Source organism: Micromys minutus (genome assembly GCF_963924665.1).
Source record: "Micromys minutus genome assembly, chromosome: 1".
Classification (NCBI taxonomy): domain Eukaryota; kingdom Metazoa; phylum Chordata; class Mammalia; order Rodentia; family Muridae; genus Micromys; species Micromys minutus.
In genome coordinates this window covers 171,986,576-172,014,382 of record NC_137969.1, presented here as the reverse complement: position 1 = coordinate 172,014,382, position 27,807 = coordinate 171,986,576, and the positions used below count along the sequence as shown (strand labels likewise).

At 42.5% G+C, this 27,807-nt stretch overlaps 1 pseudogene across 1 annotated transcript in view; it reads right to left on the bottom strand.

The window, feature by feature from the left end:
* Positions 1 to 284: 284 nt before the first annotated feature.
* The window catches only part of LOC308416797 (large ribosomal subunit protein eL24-like), a 76,827-nt pseudogene continuing 49,304 nt past the window's right edge, over positions 285 to 27,807 (bottom strand). Inside the window, exon 2 of the transcript in view lies at positions 285 to 774. The product of the transcript in view is annotated as a large ribosomal subunit protein eL24-like (transcript). The remainder of the gene's footprint in view (positions 775 to 27,807) is intronic.

Genomic DNA, 27,807 nt, shown 5'->3' with positions numbered 1-27,807 from the left:
TTTATGTAAAACCCTTCCTCTGTGAATTCAGTCTTCTCCATCTCCCCTCACTGGGTCTTTCTGGCAGTTTATGAAAAGTCTCCAGCTCCAAGCATACTCTCTCCATCACTCATCAGTATTGAAGCTACATCATTCTCCAAACCTGCCGCTCCTAAACTTGCTTCACCACATCGGTCTCTGCCAGCCTCATCCTTCCTGACTCCAGCACAGGTGGTCAGGACACCTTTTTTTTTTTTTTTTTAGAGTTAAAGACAGCTCTTTATTTCAAACTCTGATCTAAGAAATTAGCATTTCCCACCAACTCGGGAAGCAGAGACCTTCACAGTCTTCTGCTTAGCTGCACCCTTTGTGGAGGGTCTTGGCCATTGCTGTCTTCTTTGATGCCCGCTTAGCCTGTTTTCTTTTTTTGTTTGTTTTTTGCTTCCTTGGTAGTCCTTACACCCTGCTCTCCCTGAGCTTTTTTGACTTCTGGTTTCTGATTCCTCTCGGTCGTTATAACAGCAAGAGATGCACCAGTGTTGACTCTCTGGAACTTGACTGCATGGCAGGTTCTTTTCTTCTGAATTTCTTCCGACCTTCTTGTGTTTCTTCTGTAGAGGACAGTCCAGTTTATCTGCCGAGGATTCCTTTTGGAAAGGAATACAGACTCACATTTAGCATTAAGAAACTGGAGAACCTTCCCGTCGGTCCTGGCGTAGAACCGCACCGTGTCCCGGGTAGATCTTGTACCAGCTAAAACTGCACAGCTCGACCTTCGTGGTGATAGATGTCACCCTGTGGTGGCAAGGGTGGTGATGGAGAAGGAGGGGGCAAGATGGTGAAGAGCCAGGATGCCTTTATTAGCTTTGGATCCCCTAGCGACAGCAATGCAAGCTTGCATAACTGCTTCCATAAAGGAGTCGTTTCTCACTGGTTAATTCTCTTTGCCACAGTGACCTAGGAGATGACTATCATTCCACCATCTTTTTCCCTGGACATCAGAGTTTTGTTGCTGCCCGAGCTCTTCTTCAACCTGACAGCCAGGCTCCTTTTCCTGCAGAGCTTGCAAGCTTCCTCTGCCTGAATATTTGCACTTCCTCTTGACCTCCCTCAACCAGGCCACTAAGATAACCCAAATCTTTATTTCTCTAAGACTTGTGCATCCTACACCCAGCTCTTTGATGAATATTCTTCATGTAAGTATCCAGACGCCATGGATCAATGCAACTGTGAGAATGAAAGGGTGACATCCATGGTGCATGTGTATCCCATCTGATGAGCTTGAAGCAAGTGGTCAAGAAATCCTTATTAAGGAGCTGGAAAGATAGCTTACTGCTGTTAATAGAAATTAATAAAAAGAAATGGCACTTCCAAAGGACCCAGGTTCGGTTCGCAGCACCCACATGGCACCTCACAACCATCTCTAATTCCAGTTGCAGGCAATCAGACACTATCTTCTCTGGCCTTTGTGAGCACAAGACACCTGCTCAAAAGACACACATGTTGACAAAATACTAAAGCATATGCAGTTGTACAGATAAATATAAGGGAAGTGTGCATTGAATGAATGAGCAAGTAGATGGTTGGATATATAAAAGAATATTCAAAGCCATCAAGTCAACTTAGAAGTATCTAATGTCCTTTACAGGGTTGTGATTTATTTAGCCTATGTAGGAGAGGGTATTGGGCATACTAGCTGCTTAGATAAAGGGCTGAATCAATGACTGCCTCAGTCAATCACTCAGCATACATATACTCTCTAAGATTTTTATTATTTGTTATTTTCTCTACTTTTTAATGAATCCTCTGGCTTTGGAAAGTCCCATATTTCATAAGATATTGCTGAAGAGACCAGGGCTGCTCAGAAAAGGCCATTCTAACCAATTCCCAGTGGCTGAAGGGTCCCCAGCCTGGAGTGTTCTCACAAGCATTTCCTCCTTAATAAGGGCCCACTGAACAGTTGCTGTGTGCCATTAAGCGGCTGTTCTGGGTGATGATGAAGAACTTGCTGTATAATGTAGTTTTTAAAAAGATTATTTAAGGCAGGATGTCTGTTTATGGTCTCCAGATAAACTATAATCACCTTTGTTTACCTCATCTTCCTTTCTTAATTAACTGACAAACTATTAGCATACATTTTTTAATCTCGGGAGTATTAATTATACATAATTTATATCATAAGCATTTATTCCGTATCAGTGGGATGAATAAAACATTTACCTGCTTATAGCTACTTGAGGTTAACATTTTTATACAAAAGCCTCACCTGAGACTTCCAATCAAATTATCAGATTTTTAATTTTCTATTCCATAATGATACTGTACCAGTCATCATAGTGTTTTATTCCACTCTTGGTTAAACAATCATTTAGCAGGATGCCGTGCTGGCAGCATTAATTAACCAATGAGACATGCTTTGTTGCACAATGAGATGTGAAAACTAGAACTTTGAAATATGGGGCTGTGCAAGCTCACTTTCTTTCCAGGATTCAAATGCTAATCACAGCATGGATGAAGATATCAAGACCTCTAAAGAATCAGACTCATGGCCTGGGAGTCTGGAGGGCTCCTAGAGCTCAAAAGATGCATCCTTTATTCACTGTAAAGGTGAGGACTCTTAGGCCCCAAGAAAGCAAAACGTCTGACATCATCTACTTGATGAGCAAGTAAGGTCCAGTGCTTGAGACACAACTTCACACTGGGTCCATTCCAGGATGTTTCCACCATCACAGTGATGAGCTTCCTTAAATATGGTCAAGGTCAATTATCCTCTATGCCAAATGGTTAGGAACAGGAGAGTTTCGAATTTCAGAATTTTATAGTTTGGGAATAGAACCTGAGCACCCAAATATCACAAACCCTAAACCCCATATGCTCCAAACTCTGTGAGGTGAGTGTGTGTGTGTGTGTGTGTGTGTGTGTGTGTGTCAAGGCTACCTTTAGTGACATACTTCCTCCATGAAGTCCACACCCTAGAATCCTCCCCAAACATCCCCCAGCTGGGGACCAAGTATTAAAAATGCTGGAGACTCATGGAGGACATCACATTTAAAACATCCCAGAAGTCACATGTGCCAAAATGGGTGAACAAAAAGGCAGGGCTGCCAGAGTTCCACTGAAGTTTGTACTGTTTGGAAGAAAATGAAGAAAGAAAGTGAAGGGGGGTATATTTTATATGGAGGTGCAGTGAGGCTTGGGGGAGAGGGAATGCCTCTGGGGTTCCCATGTTGAAAATCCCTTCACCCTAAGGGACCAGTCACACCATAGTTTAGTACAGAATAGAGTTTATTCAGGGCATAAGGAGGGGAGTTAAGAGGGTGGTAGAGACAGAGAGAAGAGGAATATAGAAGCAAAGGCTGGCCATGAGCACATGGAGAGAGAGAGAGGAGAAGGGAAAGAGGAGAGGAGGGGCAAGGGGGGAGAGCAAGAGGGCAAGAAGCCAAGAGGCCTAGAGCAAAAGAGTAAGAGAGTAAGAGAGAGGAGGGGCCACACAGCCCCCTTTATAGCGCCAGATAACTGTGGGGTGGAGTTTAAAGAATTTCAACACGTACCACAATTTCTGTGCAGCTCAGGATATGAAGTTAGACTATTTAAACTTTGATCTGCTGAGCTTGGATCTTGGTTTGGCCTGATTTTTTTCTTACTGTTCTCTTGCCACTACTATTTGGAATGAGAATGGAATGTTGACTCTGTCATTATACACTAGAAGTATGCAGCTTTTGTTTTTAATTTTGCACAGTTCATGGCTAAGAGTTCTACATAATCCTCAAAACAAGACTTTGCATGTCTGATGAGTTTAGGAACTATTAAGACTGTGCGGCCTATGGAGGCTTGTGTGCTTTGCTACAGATTGAACCTGAAATGTCTCCCATGAGCATCGTGTGTTGAACACTCATTTCCCAGTTGATAGTGCTGCCTTTAGAGAGTAGGACCGTCTGATAAAGTAGACCACTTGGGGTAGAACTTTGAAGACTATAGCCTGATCCTAACTATCCACTAGCTCCTGGTCTACTGTAGTTACTGGGTCCCCCCCCCTCACACACACACACACACACACACACACACACACACACACACACACACACACTATAAAAATTATAAAGTCTTCCCTCCTTGGTGGGAGCTCTTCTCATACCATGCGCTTTGTTACAGTGAGACAAAAATAACTAACCAGAAACTACTACTCCTCTGGATGATGGGTGAACCTGGGGCGAACCTCTTTCCAATTTCATAGATAAAAACAGACATGCTTTTGCTCCCTCGTCTCATACCATGGTCCTATAACAACATCTTTGCTGTTCACTGCAAAGCTGACTCTGTGTGGCATGGTCCTGACATCATGTCCTTAATTTCCTGAAGTGACTTGCACAGCACCATCATGACCTGCTCCACCCACTCCCATGGGCTGGAACTCACAAGATTTTCCTTTCTATAATGTACAAATCTTAGTTCTTATTGAGTTTAGTCTTGTCACATTCTCTCATTTACCCCACACATTCTTAGGCTTTGTCTTTTCAGAGGCCACACATCATCAGCATACGTGTACCTGGAATAAGTGTCTGTGACTGGGTCATGAAAGGTCAGCCCATGCCTAAGCAGTTTCTGAGAACTGTCCCACGAGTTCTATGGAGACAAGAAAGCTACGTTGCTGTCCATAGTTGTTTCTCTAATGCTTTGCTCAATGTCTGACCATTTATATTCTCAGCAAACAGTAATTCAATAAGAGACACTCCATTAGTGATTTCCTTAAGAACATACTCAGGAGGTCACTATGTTGGCTCTGTAAGAACTCTAAGCTCACTGGCAGCCATATTAAACACGCTGGCCCTAAAGAACAACACAAGGTCCTCCAGTTTGGAGATTAGTTTTCTCATTCCACGGACTCCTGTTCTCCAGACAAATGGTCAGCTTTCATATTCCTCTTGAACATTGGATAACTCTTAAGCCAATAATAAAAAAGCAATATCCAAGCTCTTTCTAAATGGGAAATGAAAGAGCCAAAGGAAAGAGCTTATGATCAGCCCAGCCAGATGGCTGCCTAATGCCGACTGGCCTTAGTGCCCCCAGGACCAGCATTTCACCCTAAAGCAAGTTTTATTACATCACTTTGGCCTCTTTGAAGACCATTAGCACCATATTATCATTAGCACTAACCATCAAACATGTGTTCTTATGGGCAAGGCGAGTCCACCTGAAGAGATAAAGGTGTATTAATGAAATCAGAGTCAGAATTTGGCTTAAGAAAAAGCCATGAGAAGGGATTTATAATTGACTTGAATCTGATTTCATGTGCACTTCTGTACACTTTAGGTTCTTCTGTTCATTGGAAGAACCAAACAGAAGCCATTGTCCATTTTTATATAACAAAAGCTAAAGCAATTTTCATTGTATAGCAAGTACCTCTGTACTCTGTGATGCTCACCCTCATCTAGTATCCCACTGTCCCATTAAAGCTGAAAGAAGGTGTAAAGTCAAAATGGGCAGCTGTACCAAGAACTTCCTTATGGTAAACATTTGAGAACAAAATGTAATATATTGCTAAGTCTGAATGGGAACAAGCCAAAGCAGAATTTCTGGACACATAAGGAAAGCAACATAAAAGAACATACTACTTTAAGAATAGACTGCCTATGTCCCCGTCTCTGTTCAACATGGGTAAGTTCATGCCATCACCACAACACTTGCCTACAAGAACTATGAAAAAATAGGTGAGTGTGTGAATATCACACATGAGAGAAGGCCAGCGTGTACTTGCTCTACCATAAGCATCAGCTCTAACATAAATGTAATGACCAGCCCCTCAAGGAGTCAAACCCTCCGTAGGGTGGTAGAGACACTGAATGGGAACACCATAGTCCTTACTCTGGCTCTTACTCAATCGGGGAAATGCTCTTCCCTTTGGACATTGGTCCTCCCAACCCCTTATACTGAGAAAGCTAACTTGAAACATGCAGTCCCATCTGGTATATTGCATGCTTTATTTTAGAAGTAAAGATCTAGTTTTTAGAAGTTAGCAAAAATGTTTCAAGGAATCCCTAATGTTTTGAATTTTCAAAGTAAACAGGACCCACTGATTGGTCTCCTTGGTCCTCACATTACACAAAGCCAATCAGCCCAGTAGCTCACTATCCAACCCACTAGACTAAGTGAAAGCTTGTGCCCCTGAACATCTCAAAGGATGGAGGCAAAGAAGGTAGGGCTGCTTCCTGGGCCACTGATGGCCTTGTTGGTAACAGGCTAACAAGCTGCCTCTGGCACTTTTGCTAAATTCACCAGTCCCATCAAAGGAGGGCTTCAGCCTCAAGGGTTAGGATATGCCTTCACATCCTCACATGGACACCATAGTGCCACAGAACATGGGCATGTAAGGAGTTTTACTACATTTATTTATTTATTTACTTATTTATTTATTTATTTATTTATTTATTTATAATTTACTTGTGTGCATGTACATGGTCAGAGAAGAACTTACAGGAGTTGGTTCTCTCCTGCACTATGTAGAATTCCCTCTGATTCTTTCAGGGGCCTCAAATATTTAGGCCATAGCAGTATCTGTGCCCGTGAAGAGGTCTCAAATTCATGAAAAAAAAATGTTTTTAAATTCTACCAAACAAATATGACCTGTCCTTACGGAATACTTTGGGGGTACAAGCAGTGGGGGTAAGGTGGTCATTTTCAGGAGGCCTAGAGCCCTGCTTCTATTAAATCAGCATGATGCTGAAAGAGGAGAGAGGGAAAGGACAGCAAGGAAAGAAGAAACAAAGGAGGGGCATAAGGTCTGGTCCTTCAGTCTCACCAGGACCGCTGCCAGGAAAGACATTGGTCTCTGTGAAGCTGGGAGATGGTGGAACCCTGTGGGGCCCTGTGACCCAGGCTCCCCTGGCAAGAGGGTAGAGCTGAGCCAGATCTGCCTTCAAAGGGTGATGGTGAGAGCGGGCAGAAAAGCAGCAGTGTGTGTGAGCACTGAGAATTTCAGTTTATTATTGTCTGAAACCTCCAATGGGTGGAAAATGGCAAACCAGGAAAAGTACTGAAAAGCTGTCTTTGGGTGGTGACCATGTTTAGGCTAGAGGTCCAAGAGAGGTGTCTGCTTACTTTCACCTTCTATTTTCAAACAGGGTCCCCTTACTGAGTCTGGGATTCGGTAAAGAGCCCCAGCGATCTTCTTTACATCTCCCCAGCACTGGGATTACAGGTACATATTACTGAGCACGGATGGGTACAAAGTGTCTTCCTCAACCATGTGCCACCATGTTTTCTTTTCTTTCTGTGAGTCTGGACCACTTACTAAATCTGGAGCTGGTCTATTTGGCTAGACTGGCTGGCCAGCAAGCCCCAGAGATCCAGATGTTTCTGCCTCCCTGGCCCTGTGGTTGTAGACATAAAATACCACACTGGCTTACTCTGGGGGATGAGAATGAAACTTCTTATTCTCACCCTTTGCAGCAAACTGTTTATTCACAAAGTCCGAAATGTAGCCTTTTATATGAGTTAGTATTTATGATCTTCATAGATAAAGAGAAATAAAGCTATTTAATTTCCATGTAATATTTATTATGGAATTGATTACAAGGATCCCTGTCAGTTAAAATATCAGTGGAAGAGAAAGCAATGTTTAAGACTCCGTTGAATGCATTGCTTGCATGTATTCCCTTTATTTCTCCCAAACATGTTATTATTATTTCTCAATATTGAAATATTTGTTCACCATAACATATTGACATCATATTTCTTTTAACTTGGCACAATTTATTTTCCTACCCAAACACTGCCTTGTCTATCCCCACTTGGCTTTTGAGATCAGAAAAAACCATATGACTTCAGGGTGGTTTGTATCTACACAGACTTTGATTCTCAAAATGATTTGACAAGTTTTATGCCATTTTAAGAATGGAAGAGGACCACGGTGCTAAATTCAAAATCGTTGCTATGTTTTAAATTGTGCATGTAAATAATACATTGTGTAATGCAAATATGACAATCCTAAATAGTTCAGAACTAAATGTTAGAAGATAGGTGTTCTGGTGAGATGTTAAGTTACATAAAGGATGTGCCCCGTTACCTATCAATTCTGAGTAGTTTATGCCAATATGATGAATTGTGTTGAGCCTTACAAATTCAGCTCCATTGTAGTACTCGTGTATGATTTGAAAGCTTGAACTAGGCTCTTTGACATATTCCCTTTGCACGCTGGGAATGAACCCAGGGTGCCATGCATGCCATGAGGTTAACATGCCAGAACTAAGCTAGAGCCCCAGCTCAGCCAACACACGTTCGCTTCAGGCTCTCTGTCCAGTCAGCGATTTGGAATGTCTGCCTACATCTGTGACACTACTGCAAGGAAGTAATGAAAACAGTCGAATTCACTGTGGTATTCACCCAAGAAACATCCAGCAGTATCATGAATTGGGTCTTTGCACTGGCTTTGCACTGTCTTGATATTCAAGAAATTTCCTGCTAACTGATGCATGTCTTAGGTAGTTGGCTGATAGTGTGCATTCTGTCAGAGGACTCCCAGTTCAGGTACAATTGTCTGATAACCAGTTATAGAAACGGCTTCTGTTAGGGAGCAAAGTAAAACCTTCTGCACCCCTTCTCTCTTTTAAGTCTAATGAGATAATGCTCACCATGCAGTGAGGAATTGGCAAAATGCTGGCTTTTGCACATGGCACCGCTGCTGCACCCAGGGACTCACAGCTCCTGGGGTTCACAACATTCCATGATGGGCAGAGAAGGATTCACAAAGCCCATCCATCCCTGAGGACATAGGTTTCTGAGTGGGGTGAGGTAAAGTCATAATCCTCAGTCATGTAGTCCCTGAAAAATTGCCTTAGATCAAGTCAATAATCCTCAACCCACGTGCAAACAGCACTAGAAAACTACAGCATCCCCAAAAGGCATTAAAAGTGGTAAGAAGGGTGTATGTGTGTGTGTGTGTATGTGTGTGTTTATGTGTGTGTATGTATGTATGTGTGTATGTACATTTGTGTGTAGTGTGTGTGTATGTATGTGTGTGTTTATGTGTGTGTATGTATGTGTGTATGTACATATGTGTGTATTGTGTGTGTATGTGTATATATGTGTGTGTTTATGTGTGTATATGTATGTATGTGTGTATGTACATTTGTGTGTAGTATGTGTATATGTATGTGTGTGTTTATGTGTGTGTATTGTGTGTATGTGTGTGTGTATGTATGTGTGTGTTTATGTGTGTGTGTATGTATGTACATTTGTGTGGTGTGTGTGTGTGTGTGTGTGTGTGTGTGTGTGTACACGTTCACACATGTTTCATGTCTCTTCTAAAAGCCAGGAGGTACCAAAGTGACCTGGGAATCCTGCTGCCATTCACCTTTGAGTAGATGGTCCTACAACTGTTTGTATTTTGATGCTAATTCCATTTCCCCAAGAAGTGCTGCCTAGTTACATACTCAGGACTTCATCAGAACCTTCTTCTCTTTTTAATTAGTAAAATAAAGGTGAGAACCGGTGATTGGGCAGGGGAAGAGAGGGGAAGAGAGAAGGTCAGAGGTGAGAGGAGGGGATAGAGAAGGGGAAAAGAGAAGGACAAAGATAGGTCCAGAAGGATGACTTGAATCCAGATGGACTTAATTGGCGTTAGGTAGCTATGAACATTTTAAGGATTTTATAGGTCTTATATCTCGTATAGGAGGGCAGTTTGTATCTCTGTCTATTTGATGTAATCTCATTGTGTAGAGGTTTGTGGATTGAGAGTTTGAATATAAACCTGTATGAAAAGCTATCGGACCTTAGAGTCATGTTTGTGCTGGGCAGGGCGGTAATTCCACCTGGGATGGAGGCAGTCGTGCAGACAGAGTGAGATCCGTGGCTGCTTGGACTGAGCGACAGTCTGTGCGCCGGCTTCATACTAGAAGCGGCGCCCGCGGAGTGAGACCTTGGGGCCGATAAAGAGATAAACCAACTTCCTTTTAAATACTTACTGCAACACTCCTGGTTTCTTCTCCAGCCCCCTTTCTTTCTCTTCGCTGCTTCCATATTACCCACACTCCACAGACCCCTCTGCATACCCTCTACAGCAGTGGCTCTCAAACTTCCTAGCACTGAGACTCTTTAATACAGTCCATGGTGTGGCGTTCCCCAACCACACAGTTATTTCATTGTTACTTCATAACTGCAGTGTTGCTAGTGTTATGAATTGTAATGTAAGCATCTGATATGCAAGCTATCTGACGTGTGACCCCCCCCCCATGGGATTGCAACCCACAGGTGGATAAACCATGCTCTGCACTTTTGGTGTTTATTCTTAAAGCCAGCCGTTGATCCATCACAATGGCAGATACACAACGCCTTTGAGATGCTCATCTGAATTAAGAACAGCAATGCTACGTGTGCAGTAATGATGGTTACCAGCGCCAGTTAACAGCATCTAGGAGACAAACTTCTGGGCATATCTATGAGAAAGTTGCTACAATGGGTTAGTTGATAGTGTTGGACGGCCTGCCCTACTTTAGATATCACTATTCCATAGACTGGGGTCTTTGAATAAAGTGGAGAAAGTAAGCTGTGCTGTCATTCTCTGATTCCTAGCTACAAATGTAATGTGAGCAGCCATCCCACACTCCTGTCTCCCTACCGCCCCACACCACCATGTTTAAGTCCCCTTGAACTGTCAGCCAGAATAAACCCTTGAATTCTGGTGTTGCCTTGATTGGGTGTTCTATCCTGGCAGCTGGACAAGTTAACTGATACCTAAGACTTCTCTGAAAATACATTATGCAGGTTGCCTTCCACATTTACATTTCAACACTCCTTCAAAGTTCCCGTGAAGTCTCAAACAGGAGGTCGGTCAATAGTCAAAATACTTCTTGGCCTCTGTGTGTGTTTGCACTGGCTCCTGAGCGTCTATATTCAGGACCTAGGTTTCTGCCATCTCTTCAGGGTTCTTCCTTCTTCCTTCCTGCAGTGTGAGCAGGAACCACAGCCAGCCCCAGCCCAGCTCAGCTCTCAAATCAGCAGCAGCCTGATGCACTGACGTGCTGTTTAAATTGTGCCATGTGGTCCTTAAAAGGCTTTTTTCCCCCTTCTTTTCTTTTGAACAGTCAAGATGAAATTGGCTTCTGGTCAGTAACTTGTTTTCTTCCTCCCTCCCTTGAGGTAGAGTCGCCAAAAGGGATTTTTGTTTTGTTCCATTTTGCCGGCAAAGCTATGGGTAGCCAAATATGACTACAAATTATCTACATTGTTTTTATAAAGAAAAAAAATATATTTATTTTCCTAGTACTTGGAAACATCGCTTGCTGGGGGCCAGGGAACTGATGTCGTTCGCTGATTCCTGTCCCACTCTAACCCTAATTGGAGAGAGCTGAACACAGCAGAGGATGTTTGTGGCTAAATTGGGGTATTATGAAAATAGTTCACAAAGCAAGTGGAAAGCTATATATAAAAATGATATTTACTTCTCATTTTAAATGAAGCTCAAGACAAAAGGCATATAGGTAAACACAGCTGCAACATTTTAGGCATGTAATCAAATGCAAAAAAAATAATATTGAAAAACTATGTTAATTATTGTAATTAAATTGTGAACAGTAGTGATAGAAAAATGTCTTTAAAACATATAAAATAAAAAATGGATCTCATTGCATTATCAGAGTTTGATGTGTCCTGTATGAGCTACCTGTGTGCATGAATCTTTTAACTGCCTCCCAGAGCTGTCCAGCAAGGAGACAGAGAAAGGGACCATCCAAGAGGAACAGGTATGACATCTGTGTGCCCCTGCCAAGGTTTGGGAAAATACATGTACCTAACACAACTCTTAAAGGTTTGGAGGGACCACCAAGAGGATTAAACCCTTGTCCCTCAGCAGGTTTTCTAATTTGACACAGATACCAAAGACACAGGAAAAGTGGGCCACTGCAGGAGGTAAGAACTTGGCCTGACACCCTTCCTGTTTTAATTCTTTCTTTTTAATGATTTGTTTATTCATATTTTATGTGTTTTGATGGTTTGTCTTCATCTGTGTCTGTGAGATGGTGCCAGATCCCCTGCACCTGGAGTTCCAGAGAGTTCTGAGCTGCCATGAGGGTGCTGGGAATTGAACCTGGGTCCTCAGGAAGAGCAGCCAGTCCTGTTAAGCACTGAGATACCTCTCCATCCCTAACCCCTTTCTGTTTGATGAATTTGCAGCTGCTGTTTGACATAGAATCTGGCCGTCAGGGTGCTCTGCTCTCCTTAGCCCCAAAATAATGGGACAGCCTGTGCTGATGCCCCTGAAGGTAGAACCCAAAGCAAACTATTCTTTGAGCTGTTCCTCTAAGTTCTATGTCACATCCCCGAAAGGCTGATGCACACAACAGAGTTTGGGGCATTGTATATGTGAATCACAGCCAGTCACCTAGACTAGTATGTTCATGGTCCTTCATATGCTGTGAGCCAAGGTACTCAAAAGTATAAGTCAGAGAGGATATGTCACAGCACCTGAACTTCTTTCTGGATCCTAAAGTCATTTGATGAGTGAGAACCTCTCACCCTTGCTTCTAGGTGCTTGAGTGTCTAAAGAAGGGTTAATAAATTCAGCCACATTTCCAGAGGCTAGAAGAATGCCTGCGGCTGACCTTCATTGAGTAAAGCACTGGCACTCCCTTGTTCAGATGCTTTCATCCCAGGAGAAGCCCTTAGAGCGACACCACTGGACTCTCCTTCCCTTTCCACATTTTTACTGGCGCAGAAGAAAACTGATTCCCACCAAGACACTTGGTTCCTCTCTCCTTGTTTTATATCACAGAGGGAGGGAAGAAGTGATGCTTCCTGTCTCCTGGCACCTTGACTCCATCAGTACAGGCTGGGGCTGTCATAGAACACAACCCCCAATTGGCTGCATGTGGAGGTGTCTGTAGAGGCGCAGAGCTGCCTGTGGAGCACGCACCCACCTCCGCAAGCCTGGGGCTCTGTGACTCTGTGATGTCTCACTCCACATCACTCCACACTCCCCCCTCCCTTTTATTGCTTTTTTTTTCCTTTTGGTTTTTACTGCAGTCTTATCTCTCAATGAGCAACTTTTTCGTTCACTGGATAATTTATTAGAGTTTCAAAAATGTCTTTTTCTCATTTATGGAAAGAGAAATTGGTGAGCACGCTCATTCCTCAGAGCTGGGTTACACCAAATCATTTCTCTTATTTACTTATCTCTGTGTGCGTCTGTGAAGAACACCACATTCCTTGGCTTCGCTTATTTTTTTTCATCTGCACCCCCAGTGTTTTTTAAAAGAAAGATGGACATTTTTTTTTCAATGACACTAAGGTGGAAAGAAAAGACTACAAATTGCCATCGTCTAAGCATGTCTGGTTCTTGGTAGGACCTCATTTCTCCAGTTGGTCTGCAGATCTTGGTGGGAACATTTCTCCTTCTGCAGTCTGTTTGTCCTGGGATTGCAAACTCCTCTTGAATGAAGTCTTTCTTTTCCTCAATCTAAATTCAGTGGCATTGTGTCTTATTCCATCCCCTGGACCTGAAATCCAGGCCATTATAAATGCTTGTTACCCACATGGGGAACTATGTAACACCACAGCAAGGAGTTATATAGAAAGCCCTGCATTCTGAGACGAGAGCCTAAGCTACGATGACATCATCACACAGCACCAGAGGCTGGTCACAATCAGGGAGAAACTTACAATCACAAGAGAAAGTGTGACATGGTAAGACCTGATCGCCCAACCTTTCAAACAGATTCTGACAATTAGAAGTGGCACTTATCACAATGACAAACTAGTTGGTGAAAGGCACATAAGAAAGATACACCTTGGCTCACTGTGGTGAACCATCGTGAAAACCATGACATGACCATGGGGGCAGCTCTGTCCATGGTTTAAGGAGCTCATGGTATGCCTTGTCCACACCTTGGAAATGAGAAAGAAAGTACTCTCGTAGCACCAGGAGTGAGTATGAGCCTCGAAGTGACTCTGGTCTGCGAGACAAGGCACAGTCTCAAAGGTTCCATAGTCCCCCACAACAGTACAAGCAGAAGTCACTTCGTGCTCAGAAACATGAAATGTTTTACATTTTAATTGTAAAAACATTGGTTAAGGAACCTGCAGAAGATAGCTGTTCCATTAATTTAACACATTCCCTAATATGCTGAAAAAAAATATATCCTTATCAGATAAAGGATATGCTCACACTGCAAGAAAACAACGAAACACGGGTGCTGTCACAGGTGTGATTTCAGAATCCTTGGGACCTTTGCACATCATCTTATAAATTGTCAGAGCTACTGCTATTGCTACAGGAGGCCAGCTGAAGGTTGTTGCTTTAAACTTTTCAAAATACACTTGTTCATATGCTCAAGTGTTTATTTAATCATATTTTAAATAAATAGCTTTCAAACGCACTAAAACATGCACATAATTAAAACCTGCTGATTTGGTTTTAAAAAATAATAATAATTCAGACCCGAGTTGTTGCTAGACATAGGGAACCTGGGAGCTGACTCAGGATCCCCAAGACTAAGTTCTCAGCATGAAGGAGATTTATTTGCCCCAGAGGGACAGGGGCTGGGGTAAAGGGGATAGAAGAAGGAGATAGAATACAGGGGATAGAAGAAGACGGAATAAACGAGGGAGAAAGGAGAGGAAGCAAGAGAGAGCCAAAGGGATATTTGTCTCAGAGGACCAAAAACTATCTCTGTATAGAGTGTAGACAGATATGGCCCATAAGCAAATGGTGGTATATGACTATAGATTAGGAAACCCCATGTTAGAGTGCAATGTTTCATTTTAATTGAGAATGTTGATTAGGTGAGCTAAAGGGGGTTTTTGATTGCTGGACTTTAATATTTTGATAGCTGTAACTTGGTGGTTAGCCTCACAAAGAATTGACCAAATAAGGGGACATACCTTGAGGTTCTAGATTAGATATGTAATCTATGGTATTTAGCAAGGCAGAGGGAATGGGGGAGAAGGACAAAGCCTGCCAGAACTATGTGTGCCATGCTACGGCTGTGGAGAAACCCTTGACCACAAGAATAGTTTCTTGGATGAGATTAAGTGCACTTATGTTTTTTTTAAATGAATGACAAAAGAAAGAAAACTCTAGATAGACCTGGGATATATAGATGGTTTTTCCTTCTTTCATTTCCTTCTTTCTTCCCTTCCTTTTATTTATAATTTGATTAAACTTTTTAATTAACTGACATTGTCTTATCCCCAAATCCCATCTGTGTGGTGAGATTTGATTAGATTTTAAAATAATTAAAATGTGTCGATGAAAAACTTCAGAAAGTGATGGGAGCTAGTGGGTCCCAGGTGGGTCCCTTCTACTTCTCAGCCAGCCCTCATCTCTAGTTGTTTTACTCAGTGACTCAATCACATTACATGAGCTCCATGATCACATTCTGTAGAGAAAGCAAAGAATTAAATGCCTGTGAGTTACCCAGCTGCCAGGGACCAGGAGACTCAACTCAAGCATGCCTCCTTTACACATCTTGAGCCATTAAAATGCTTTTGTTAAACTGAACTTGTTTAGAATAGCATGACCCGTTCATCCAGGGCAGGTATTAAAAAATAAACCAGGTAGTGGTCTTGTAAAGCTGTAAAGAGCATGGAGGTCTTTGTGTTGAAAGAGATGTACAGGAAGCTGGAATGTTAAGTACCTGGGTTGCTCCTTCAAAGAAAAGAATGTGAGCCTGTTTTCCACCCAGAAGCCTGAAGTGAGTGCTTTCTGGCCTGGTTATATTTGAGCAATCTGTATGGCCAAAGATTTTCTGCACCAAACACTCCTCCAGATCCATTCTTGTAAACTTGTTTTTCCTCAGTCAATCTGTGGAACCTACCTATATGAGTTTCAATGTAGTCTCGTCTGATATGCATTTAAGTTATTTTCTTCTTCAAAGAGACCTATGTGTGTCTTGTTGCATTTGCAGGATTGAGTTAATCATCACAAGAATTATTTTCACCAGACTGTGCAATTCTTAAATAGGCCTAAAATCAAATGACTTGGGGTCAGACCCTCAAAGTTTGAAGCAACCCTAGATACTGAAATGTGTTGTACCAAACGTCCTTCTTTGCCTCTCTCAGCTCATCACTATGATGTTAGGGAAGGTCCCAGAGACACCTCCACTCTCCCTACTCTTGAACAGAGTCAACTGGTGATCAATAAAATAAAGACACTGAGAACTGGGAACACTAAGAAGAATTCTTGCTAACTCACACAAATACTGCTTCCGTAACCTATGGTTTGACTCTTGGTTTTATAGTGCATCCTCATGCAATCCCTTGGCCTTTCTTTCTCACTTATATGAGTCTGGCTGCTGTATTGATCATATCAAATCTGCATCACTTTAGCTCCATTAGAAACCATGATCAAGTTAGCCCCTGGAGCCACTATATTGAACATCTACTGGTACTCGCAGAACTGCTCTCAGTTGTGATTTGTTCAAGCACATAATTGCTGTTGTTCACCCAGAAACTCATTTCCTCTGACCCTTAGGATTACTTAGCCCCTCTTGAGAAGTTTTTCAAGATCATTTACCTTCCCCCTACAAGAATATCATCCTCAGCTTCCTCAAGATGTTTGTCTCTGTGTCCGTTTGCTGATGTTTCTGAGATTTTATCTGACAGTTTCTATCTTTACTTTTAAAGAGCATTTTACCATTTATTTTTCTGTTTTAGTGTGTGTCCACACGTGTGTTCCCTCATTTGTGGTGTGTGTGTGTGTGTGTGTCTGTTTGTGGGGGGGGGGGGGTGGGAGAACAGGTACATATGAATAACAAAGAGACCAGAGTAAGCTGGGTACCTTGCTTTATATACACTCTATTTATTCCCTTGAGGCAGGGTCTCTCACTGAGCCTGGAGGTAGACACACACTTGCTAGAAAACTTACGGTCTCACAGTACTAGGATTACAGGGATGCACAGCCACTCCTGGCTTTCTACATGGGGACTAGGTGTTAGAACTCAGGACCTTGTGCTTGCACAGCAAGTGCTCTTACAGCCTGACCCCTGGCCCTGACTCCTTAAAGGCCTTTTGACAAAAAAAAATAATAATAATAAACAAAGAGAAGCATGCCCTGTACACTTGTTGCTTGTTTTCTCTTCCTTATCACAAGAAAAAGCAACTGGCTTGGGTTGTAAACAACCTCTGTGAAGCTAGATAGATTTCTTTTATGTTTCTTATGGAAAACGACTCTTGGCGCCTAAAGTTGAGTTATAATTTTAGAAGAAAAAAATGCTTCTGATCAGTAAAGTTTCATTCAAAGCCAATTTGGCCTGAACAGAGGAGATTGGCACACAGAGAGAAAGCCTATGGGAGGTCTGGGGGCCATTTGGTTATTCCTTCCATTTACACACAGCTCTTATGCTTAGTTCTTAGTATATCCTGGCTCATTAACTTACTTTCCACTTCTGTACTGAATGAACAACTGTATCCTGCTCAAGGAGCCCCGGAAAGATATCCTCTTTGCTTAATAGGGGTGTACTCATCAAACAATTTTACATTTGCATTTTGATACTTTGGGGTTCACCTAGACACAAATTAAGAATGGGTACTAGCAGCTACCACAAGGACCAAAAAGAAAAATGGTATCTGCACATCTCAGTGCTACATTGCTGACAACCACTTACAAGTTCAGACTGTGAGTGCTTTCACGGACGACGCTTCAAAGTCCTGCAGGCCTGGGGAGGTGGCTCAAGTGCTGGGGAGTAGGAAGGTGCTGGCTGCACAGTCATGAAGAATTGATTCCTCTACGGCCACATGTGTATTATGTAATTCTGGTGCTTGGAAGTCAGACAAGAGGACCCTTGGGGCTTCCCTGCCAATTAATTTAGTGGAGTCAGCAAGCCCCATGTTCAGTGAAAGACAATGTCTCAAAAATTAAGGTAAACATATTTTTAATTCCAACAATTGAAAGGCAAAGACAGGCAGATCTCTGTGATTTCTAAACCAGCCTGAACTATATAGCAAGTTTCAGCTAGTGAGAGCAATACAGTGAGGCCCTGTCTCAAAAATACACAGACAGACAGACACATGCATAGATACATACATAGATACATAAATAAATACATGATAGATAGATAGATAGATAGATAGATAGATAGATAGATAGATAGATAGGTAGGTAGGTAGACAGACAGATAGATAGATGAACGAATATGATAGGTAGATAGATAGACAGACAGACAGACAGACAGACTGATTATAGATAGATAGATAGATGTGTAGAGTAGACTGAAGATGATATGCAATGTCAACTTCTGACTGCTACAAACACACAAACTCATGAATCTGTACCCGCATAGACATGTGCACACACACAGACACATACATGTCTACACATCACACCAAAACGAAGTTTGCAAACAGATGACAAATAGACGTGCTATCTGCCATGAAGAAGGTGAGAGTCTCCTTCACCATGGACGAAGGTCACACTTATAAAAAGGAAGAAGTCTCATTATAGAGCAGAACTGTGTCAGAGGATCTCTGGGGAATTCTGGGGTCTTTGTTTTATGCTGCAGTCACAGAATACCTGAGCCTGAGAGACAGGCTGTGGATCCCGCATCTGTCCAGAGCCAGTGTATGGCATCATCCCACAGAAGAAAAGAGGAAGAGCAAGAAGAGGGTGAGAAGAGTGAGGAAATGGTGGAGTCCCTTCTTAGGACTCCTGAAGGATAATCAAATTCATGCTCACATGCAAACAATGACCACCCCCAGGATCCAGTCACCTGGGATTGCTGTGTTGAGAGTTAGGTTCCCTACATAAGAACTTTGGAGGACACATTTAAACCACGACTGTCAGCCTGATGGTCATGGTGGTCTCTGAGAACTGGGAGTGTGGGAATTGCTGTGATTATGCTGTGCTGGGGTCACAGAATGAGGCTAGCTCTCTGGAGCACAGACTGGTAACTGTGGCAGAGGTTGTCACCGACTGGCAGCCTGTGGGACTATGTGGCTGAGAATTTTCAGGTGCTAGAGTGAGACTCCTGCAGATTCTTGGAAGCAACCCCATTGCTAGGCTGTGAGGGGTCCTTGAATATGCAGAGTGCACATACATACAGGAACTTATCCATACAGGAAATGATGGCACGGACCTGGCTGTAGTGTGGGATGCAGGCTGAAGAGCAATCTAGTCTTTCTTAAGAAGGAAAATGAAGTTCTTTTAATTACTGCCCAGATCTCCTTTTGGGTTTGCTTCTGCTAAACCTAGAAAGAAGAGACATATAGGTCACCCCATTAGGGTCGTGGAAGGGATGGATACCGGCTCTTACTGCCCTCCGAGTGACTGAAACACCTATTTCCATAGCCAAAAATATCTCTCTGTGCCAATATTTCACTGCTATTGATTGAAAATTGAATATGGGACATTTACAAATTCTTAAGTCAATATGAAATATGGGACTTCTATCTTTTATATACAAGATATGCAAAGCATTTAAAGATCCTTTTCAACCTAACAATGAAGCCTCAGGTCGAGTGGGGTTTTGTTAATATATTACTGATTTCAACTAGAACAATAAGGGTAATTAGTTAAACATCTGATTAGGTCTTAGTATTAATGAATGCAATCAACATAGCTCTCTGTCCACACCTACAGTCGCTTCAGAGCACATTCATTAGCTGTCATGCCTTGGCTTTCTTGGAACAGAGTGTTTTCGCACTTCAAGTTTTTCCCGGAGTACATGTGTCTGAGTGGGAGATTTCCAATGTGAACATCTCTGAGGTGACACTCTCCCTGCTCACACGTGTGACATGAAGCAACAGTCCTGGAACGTCTGCGAGTTTTCTTTTCGCAGTCTACATATCCAGCACTTTGGGAGTTCAAAGATTTTATGTCACCCCCAAACATCCAAATATGGGACAAGAGAACAACCATTTGGTTCACCACAGCTTGTCGTTGCCACCATCTCTTTGTAATTTAATTGCTTGGTTAATGACCTCCCTCTTTCTGCCTTAGCTATCTTGCCTGGTAAGCCATTTCACACACATCCCTGCTTCTCTGCGTGGATAAAAGACGAGGAAACACTGGCATCTGCTCAGAATTTGTTTTTCTTTAATTTTCATTTATACTCTCTTGTTCTATCATCTGTGCTGGGCTCAAAATAGGAAGCCATGTTGACATTTTCCAACCCATTTAAATTTTATGTTCTTTAATTAAAACCCCTCTCTTAACTAGATAGACTTCTAACCTGGTGGGTATAAGCTGAGATGTTACATTGGAACGGGGATAGTTTTTAGCAACACCCCATTTGTACAGGGAGAATTAACAAGATTTGAAGTTATAGTATTTCTGTGCTGTCCAAACTCAAAGGAGATTTGCACACTGTATTTTTCCCTCAAGTCAAAATCCAAGTGGAGCTGACTGAAGCAAAGTCTGAAATAAGAGTGCAGCCTGTGTGCTGTCTCTGGGGGTAGAGAGCAGCCTATCCATGTCGGATCACACAAAAGTTCTCCAGCAGCTAAGCTCATGTTCACAAAGTTGGAAGCCAATAGAACATCTGGGCCATGCATACATGGCATCAATAACACATGCTTATTATAAAAACACACAATAAACTACATATTGTATTTTCCTATGAGATAGAAGGGCAATGTCGGGCATAAGTGGGAAGCAAGCATAAAATTGAGTTGGGTAAAATTTGGATTATGGTGAAATCAATGTGTCAGGACAAAACTCCTTGGAAACAAGGTAGGAATCATGTTCTCTTTAATATCTTCATATTATATATACACACATATATATGGAGATATTATATATATTATATATGCATATAAGATACATATGTATCTTATAAATAATTGATGTTTAGTCTTTTCTGATATTTTTTAGCTATAATTATGTTGTAGATGGTAAAGAAGAATCCTAGACTATATCAGAAAAATAAAGGTTTTCTATTTCCAAACAAGTAAATGGTGCAGACATTTTCATTCAGATAAATAGTCTATAATGAGCATATTCCCCCATCCCCCTACCTTTCCCTTCCCCCACTATTCCTCTAAAGGAACAAATTTAAATTAGAATTTATTCAAGCATGCTAAATATTAGATAAATAGTAGCAAGAAGCAAGCTGAATACCTGCCCCAAGGAAAAAATATACGGTAGTGTAAAGATCCTTAAAAAAATCAAATCATCAAATTAATAATTGCAAATTTTAATAAGCTCAGTGAGGAAAGCATCAAAGCGTCAGTCATGCGGGCCTCACTACAAAAGACAAGTCCAGGCTGGCTCTTCAGGAAGTGTAAGATAAGCCTGAGACACTGAAGGTAAGAAATGAGTTCCTGAGATGACAGGATTTGTTTTGTGTGTGAGGCAGGGGGACAATGGGGATGACAGGTAGCTGATGCCTGTCTTCATCCCTTCCCATGCAGAAAGAGGATGCTGAGAATAGTGTTCTTGGGGGACCCCTACAGTTTCCCAAAAGGAGAAACCCTGGTGCCTCTAGAAGCAGAAGAGAAAAAGAAACTCCAGGCTTATCTTCAGTCAGCAGCCAGTCCCTGGAGCCCATGTGGGCTCCCTGGGGCTTCTCACAGATACCAGGGTCACTCCTACAGGCTGCTTTCCTAGATCCTGGAACATCTCTGAAGCTTCCTAGGAAGCCTCTAGGAACAGTTCTGTGTCCCATGTGGCCGCAGGTCTCAGGATCTAGTATCTGCCAGTAGGATATCCTTTGATCTTCTCCCAGAAGTTCTCAATGCCATGTTAAATCCTCTTTTCCAAGAATACAAAATGTACCTTCCTCCCATCTAAACTGCCTATGGACCATAGGATGATTTTCAGGAAGGAAAGCTTAGACATAATCAAAGAAGTCAGTGCAAATAAAATGGAAAAATGCATTACCCAAAGAAAGGGGTCTGAGGAATTCTTGATTAGAGCGTATCTGCTCAGACCAAAGCACAGGAAGTGTTGTGCACACTAGCTCCTTTTCCACAAGCTTGCTTTCTTGGTGGGCTGTCAAGAATACCCAGTACATTGGAGAAATTGGAATTCAGCTTGCAGTCACAAATCTGATCTTTCTGAAGTGCTGAAAAGCCAATCAAACAAACACAGCATTGCCTTTACTAACCAGGTAGGCCTTGACAGGGCTTAGAATGGCCTGCTGGAGTCACCAGGAAGGACACTGTGTCAAGGGAAAGCATGCATGTGTGGTGAGTCCCAAAGCCATTGCACAACAGGGTGTTGATTACTTAGAAATCACAAATTAACTTTCCATTAAAATACATATAATTATACGATTTAATGTGGGGAAATAATATCCCACAGATATTTCCAGTCTGCTAATCCTAAGTAACATAAATGGTTTGCTTAAATGTAAGAGGGAAAAGCCAGCCCTCTCCTGGATTCACTAGAGCTATAATATAAACCAGAGGGCTTGTATTTGGCTTTTGATGACTATAAATCTAATCATTTCCCAACAAGATCGAGATTTCAAAAGCAGATGACAGCCTTAGGAGTTGGGGGAGAGGGAGAGCAAGCAAGTAATGGGCACCTAGGCTTTGCTGAGATCATGAGAACAGTAAGCTGCAATCTCTGAGTTTTGTTCTCAAAAGTAGAAGTCATGAACTATTTTTTTTTCTGATTTTATCATTTTAGCATACAATCTTACACATCGTAGACAGCAGTAGAGTATGGTTTCAGAACACTCTAATCATGTGTCACCTCCAACGAGGAAACTCCAGGAAGCTTATAAGAACAGAAATCCAAAGCATTCTTTAAAAGAGGAACTGGCAGCTGGATCTTAGCCACAGGAGAGTTGCCTAACGTGCGTGAAGTCATGGGTTTGATACACAGCAGTATTTTAACCAGGTAAAGTGGTGTTTTGTGTAGACTAGAGACGGACAAGAGGATCATAAATTTGAGGCCATCTAGGACACAGGTATTAAATTTGAGGTCAGCCTGAGGTACATGAGATGAAGTCCAAAAAAAAAAAAAAAGAAGAAAAAAAGAAAGAAAGAGGATGTGTGCGTGCTCTCGAGAGTACACGTGTGTGTGTGTGTGTGTGTGTGTGTGTGTGTGTGTGCTCGAGTGCTCTCGAACACACACACAGAAAGAGAGAGAGAGAAAGACAGAGACAGAGACAGAGAGAGAGTTGAGAAGGGGAAGAAGAGAAGGATGGAGGGAGAGAGAGGTTTGGGAAGATGTCCAACTGCCTTGGTAATCTTCCAATAAAGGTAGAGGGCTTTCCTAATTAAAGGAGGTACACTAGTAGGCAAAGGGAGTCTGATACACAACGTTGACCTTGACTTTATCAGCGAATTCTTAAGAACTTTCACTAGTGTTTCTAATTGACATTTTGGACAAACAGGATGAAGACAACAGTGCCCTTAATAAATTGTGACTAAACAGAAGGACTTTCACACTGAGAAGTTGGAATGCCAGTGCCTAAGGAGCTCAAAGACTAGGCAAATCTATTCAAGGACAGGATGAGGGAAATTTACGTTCTTAGGTAAAGAAGGCTTTGTTGTATCATCAGCTCATGAAGAGAGGGAGAAGAGGAGAGAAGGAAATAAACCTGCCATGGAGCCAGGAGATGGTGGAGACGGGAGCGGAGAGCTACTGAGCACACCTGGTCTAAGTTCCCATGGCAGATTTCTATTTACCTGATTACCTAAAGCTAGACGATGACTGGGTTTCATGCGATGAGGCTCCACCTCCTCTAGCACTTGGGTTTCTTGGCGAAATTACCTCCTCTTTCTGAACTGCTTGTCCTTTCAAAGTGCTTACTTTGTGTTGCTGCAGAAGTACACACATTTTTTTGGCCAAAGTGATGGAATTTGCAGCCAAATGCAAAAGAATATGTGCAATTAATGAAAAGACAGCAATGGACTATAATTTACAGATGATTTGGCAGGAGCAGACCGAGTGAGACACAGCCCATTTTGTTCCCAGCCCTGGTCCCCGTGAAGTCTTCTTTTATGCAAATAAAATATCAGAGAAGGGAAAATGAATGGCTAGGAATATGGGAGAATTTCATGGTGCCCTTTTCCTCCTGGGGACAAATATTTGATGGTCATAGTGAGATTTTGCTCTGTCTGCGTAACCCTGAAAGATTGGGAGATAGAGACTGCCTGGTAGGCAGACAGGAAGAGGAGACATGGCTAGGTATCAAGGCAGTGAGATTCCAAGATGGCCAGCTAACTCAACCTCCTGACTTGAAACAAAAGTCTGCCAACTTTGTTTCCCAGGAGCCGGTCCCCTGCTGATAGAATTGCTCAACAAGTTCAAGGTCTGCTCAGAACACACCAGCAGATCAATCAACCATCCTGTTTTCAAACCCAAACTGACCAACCCCAGAGTTGGGGAAGAAGACTCCTTAGACACTTTAGAAACCCCAGTTTGGGTGTCTGGGTTTCCCACCCAGTTTCTACTCATACCAGCTTTGCTGAGGGCCCCTTTCTCCATGTGCCTGCTGCAAGAGCATGCTTCCTCGCCCGCAACAAACACCCTTCTTTACCTGCTGATTCTGTCCGTGGTACTTCAGACTTCTCTGCTGCTACCTGTTGCACTTCAGATTGTTCTTGCCATTTAATTCTTTAACTGGCAGAGAAAACCTGATGGAGACCCCTGGACTGTATCATTTGGGGACACCTAGACTGTATCAACCCCAAATGAGACCATGCTGAACAATAGCCTCTGCAATTGTCCCTGTCATTAAAAAGGTTTACCCAATCTTCAAAGATGCTACAGGAACTGACCAAGTAACTTGATATTAGAGCCAGCTTTCAAGGATCTCCAGCTTGGAATTATCTGACACCTCCTGCATTTAATAGGAAAGAGGAGTTCAATGTGTTCCAGGGCCTCTGAAGATGATCTTTCTCAGAGCAAATCAGAGACCTGGGTTTCTGTGCTTTGGGCATAGGGATTGAGCTAGAAAGGAGTGAAGAGCAGTTCTCCCCTGAAGGGGAAGAGGGAGTGAAAGCTTTGCTGCACTCTGCTTATAGATAGACAATTTTGTAGAGCCATTTAGTTTATCTAAGCTTCAAACCACTGGTCCATTAAATGAGCCTAGCAGGTGTCTGTTCAATCTTACCTTGGAGACTTGAACTAGGCAAGATGCCCAGCACCAGAACGATGCTGGGGTTTCATTGTGAGCATGTTAGGACACCACAAAACTTTTTTTTGAATAGATGAGTAAGGCATCTTCAGACACCACAGATTTTTCGATCTTGGGACTTTCAGAGATAAGCCCAATCTGGTTAAACAGCTATGGAAATTTGACAGGAGTTGAAACGTGAGGTCTAAGAATAGTGATTAATGCAAGGCACTCTTGGAATCTAACAGCAGGAGGTGGCGATCCCAACTTCACCATTGTCAACCCTCGCCATCCCTTCTAAAGGTATGATGCTGAATGTCTAACTGAAATTGAAAGCCCTCCTCTCAGCAGCAACACGGCAGGGGAATTCTCCACTAACACTTCATCCACACTAGCACAGTGGAGAGAGTCGTTCCCAAGGGCTAGTTGAGGCATTTTCGACACAAAGAAGTCCTGGTCCTCACAGGATAAAACCCCAACTATCACCAGAATTACTGATTTTAGGGACAACAGGCATGGAGAGAAATCAAAGACGGGAAAGAACTGACAGGTAGAAGCCGATTCAGGGACATAGGTAGGAGAAATGGTGAGGCAAGCTAGGACCCAGCAGTGGGGAGAGAGATGGGAGAGCAGGACTGAAATCCAGACAAGGTGAATGGATGCACAGCAGGACTGAAAATAGAAAAATGGTGAAAGTACAGAAGAGGAAGGACAAAGATAAAGATGCTGAAGTTTTTGGTTGAGGGGGTGGGATGTGAGGGTTAGCACCCATCTTCATCTTTACCTCAGTACAGCTTTTCATAAAAGAGAAACCGATGAATAAGACATATAACTTACCAAGCTTGATATATTCAGACAGAGGATGCAGACATGCAGTCTGCATATGGGCCATAGCTATTTTAATAAACAACTTTGTGAAGCTTAGAAACAGCCTTCCTATGCCTCTATATTGACGAACATATTGTAAACTTGTTCCTTGATTCAATGGGATAATTTTTACCTCATAAATACTTTCCAGACCTTTCTTTCTTTCTTCTTAATGGATCTGTGGGTACTAGCTTTGCACATGACCTACCCTGTGTTCCACTCCAGCTTAATGGGCAGAGTAGAAGAGAGGGCTAGGGGTGGAGAGGAGAACACGGATTATTTCAGGGCTAAAAATAGCCTCTCAAATTCTAGGATATTGGTTGACTCCTCCTCGAGACTGTTAGAATTGGGAGTTTCAGAAGTTGAGAGACTATTTTGGTCGGAAGCCTGAAGTTCTTCGAAATAACAGCTAGCAGCTGCTGTTCGCGTTCCTGCTCCAGCTATAAATACAGGGCACTGGTAGAAAGGATTGAGTCAGCCACGGAGGGTGCAAGCACTTCTCTTCCCAGCTTTCCCCATTGTGTCATTGTTTGTAACGCAGAGGTGGGCAGAAAGTGGCCCAGGAGATCACGTTTGACTCGCCTACAGGACAGCATGTTTACCAGCTCCCAGATCCATCTTCTACTTTGTCCATCTCAGAAGCCAAGACAGCAAGGGCTTAGGAGTCTGAGGTTCCTCAAATCTGACCCTCACGTGTTTCCAGCCTGCTCATCAAAAAACCCATGACTGTTTCCTAACCAGAGAGGAGGAGGCAGAGGAGCCCACTCCATTGGGTTGTATGGGAATCCATACAGCCAAACACTGGTAAGCATCTGCCAGGCTGATTGACACCGAGTGAGCAGACTAAACCACTGTGGTTTTCTTCCCTGAACCTTTCTTATTTATCATAGTGTCTTGCCTTGTGGCTGTGGTTAAACTAAGACACATGTATAGGGTACCATGCTACATAGATTCTTCCTATAACCGTGAACATGCATCATGCTCTCTTCGGACCATTCATATGACCAACAGCACATTGTTAGCTAGAACTGGTCACCCAGAAAAATCACCCTGGCTTTTGAGTTTGATCAGACTATGCAGAAATGTCACTCCAGTGAGGTCAAAGTATACTGTCTGTGGTAGTTTGAATGGCCATAGTCTCAGACATTGGAATGCAAGGTCCCAAGTTGATGGTGTTTAGTGGGGCGTGGCCTTGCTAGATAAAGTGCATCCCTGGAAGCAGACTTTGAGAATTTAATGAGTCCAGAATTTCTATTTGACCTCTCTACTTCATGCTTACAGTTGAAGATGTGAGCCCTCATCAGTTGTTTTGGCTGAAATGTTTTGCTACAGCAATAAAAAATTAACTGATACACAACTATGCCTCTAGCACCAGTATAATAGAGAATTTTCTTTTGAAAGACAAGGGAGGATGTTAGGAACATAAACTGTGAGCCAGATCATCACGATGAAAGCATGATCTGACCACTTACTAGACCTCAAGGAAGTTGCTTAACCACGGTATGACTCAGCTTCCCATCCGTAAAAAGGATACAAGGACCTCTCCCATAGAGTTGTTAAAAGGATTAGGTAAACTAGTATTTTTGAGAGTGACTAGCAAGTACAGATTGCTCTCTTATCCTAAACACTTGGAACCAGAAGCACCTCAGATTTATTTTTATTTTTATTTTAGATTTTGGAATATTTGCATATACATAATGAGACATCTTGGGAATAGGATTCGAGTCTAAAGACAAATTTTATTTATGTCTCACACACACATTGTACACATAGCCTGGAGGTTATTTGTACAGTCTTGTGAATGCACCTGCATCCTGACTACAGTTCGTCATCTGAGACCACGTGAGGACCTTAGCATTTGTGGAACCACAGTAGTGCTTAAATACTCTCAGATTTGAATTTCGTGCTTTTGAATGAGTAATGTCCAAGCTGTGGTTTGTTTGTTGTTTATTTGATTTAATTT